The following is a 2,188-nucleotide window of genomic DNA, read 5'->3' on the forward strand; positions in this document are numbered from 1 at the left end:
TTAACCCAGCATTTTTTAGAGTGTGGTTTTAGTTTTGGGTTGTTTTTACTTGTTTAATGTTCTGTTGAGACATTTGGCCACAGGCTGACATTTGTTCGGTTACAGGTGACCCAAATTTAGATCTCTACTAAACTCCAAGCTCATGATTAAAAAGTCTTTCATGTCTATAAAAAATACATTCTTTTGACAATGTTGATGAAAAACATCTTAGAGAAGGTTTACCTTCAAACACAACAGCTCTTTTGCTCTTTGGATTTTGGGCAAGTGACAAATCCACTGTTACACAAGGCTGTGGGTTTGATTCTTACTTACACCACAAAACTCATTCCACTAGAAAATATGTGACCTTGGGGCAAAAAACTGAGTTTATACTTGTTTTGTATTTGATGAAAACATTTAGATAATACACCAAGACAACCATTGTCAGAGAATCATTTTTTATTAATAAATAAGAAACAGTTACAAACATAGCTTTCAGAGATTTTTGAAATATGTTGCTGCACATTTAAAGTATTGCTCCCTAACATTAAAGCAGGCTTTGAGATTAAAGCTCAGAGACTTTGGTTCAAATGATCTTTCATGAAGGCTGGTGAGTCATTCTGGGTAATGATCCAGGTCCATGTCCTTCAGGGTCTCAGTTAGGCTGGTAAAACTTGGGAATTAGCATTAGCCCTTAACATAAGTCTGCTTTTCTTCATTCAAATTGACCACAATTATGTATTATGGTGATGATACACAGGGCAACTTTTTGAGCAATGTTGCCGTCAACGGGCAACCATGCGAGACACAGGACCCACGACAGATCTAAAGTATCCAGATTTGTTGCCCGTTCTCAATGAGAAAGTGTTCATAGCAACATCGCTTGGCAACATTGTTCAAAAAGTTGCCCATGTACTTACCTTTAGTTTTCCAGGCTGGTCTTGTAGATGGCCATTTTAAATCCATCATAATACAGAACATTTACATGAATTAGGTTTCCACATGTGAGAAACAGAGGCTTCATTAAATACAGTATTTGGACACTAGTTACACCACACTTAATTAGTGTCATTGTGTTACATAATAAAACACCAAAAGTACAGTCTGTTTTAAACAAAGATAGCCCACGTTGACTTTTCAAGCAAAACATTGTATGAAACAACATTATAGTTATCATTCTAGGTGTAAACGGGCCTTTAGGCTTTACATGGCAGAACAATAGATTAAGACAAAATAAAAAACAAGTATTTGGACTTTTAGACTTGCATCATGTTCATAGTAGTTAAAGGGATAGTTCACCCAAAAATGAAAATTATCCCATGATTTACTCACCCTCAAGTCATCCTAGGTGTTTATGACATTCTTCTTTCAGTCAAATAAAATCAAAGTTATATTTAAAAAGCCCTGGCTTTTCCAAGCTTTATAATGGTAGTGAATTGTTGTTTTTGAAGTCCATAAAAGTGCATCTATCCATCATATAACTGCTCCACACAGCTCCAGGGGGTTACTAAAGACCTTCTGAAGCGAAGTGATGCGTTTGTGTAAGGAAAATATCCATATTTAAAGTTCTGGCATAAGATAGATATTTTACTTTATAAAGTTTTAAATATGGATATTTTTTCTTACACAAATGCATCACTTCGCTTCAGAAGGCCTTTATTAACCCGCCGGAGCTGTGTGGAGCAGCTATATGATGGATAGATGCACTTTTATGGACTTCAAAAATGAAACAACAATTCACTGCCATTATAAAGCTTGGAAGAGCCAGGACTTTTTAAATATAACTCTGATTTTATTCGTCTGAAAGAAGAATGTCATGTACACCTAGGATGACTTGAGGGTGAGTAAATCATGGGCTAGTTTTCATTTTTGGGTGAACTAACCCTTTAATGTAATGAACTATACGTAGTCAAATAATACACTCTTAAAATGGTTCCACAAAGAACCTTTTACATCCATGGAACCTTTCCATTACCCAGAAGGATCTTTATAGTGGAAAAAAAGTTATTTAAAAGGTTATTTAAAACGTTCTTCACAATAAGAAATAAATGGTTCTTTTAAGAACTGTTCACTGAAAGGTTCTTTGAGGAACCCAAAATGGTTCTTCTATGGCAGTGCTTTTGGAACCTTTATTTTTAAGAGTGTATGTAAACTGACTTTTTTTTTTAATGAATTAATTCTGAGAAAATTTCTAATAATTTTTTTTGTT

This window comes from Gobio gobio, assembly GCF_949357685.1.
Source record: "Gobio gobio genome assembly, chromosome: 8".
Lineage (NCBI taxonomy): Eukaryota > Metazoa > Chordata > Actinopteri > Cypriniformes > Gobionidae > Gobio > Gobio gobio.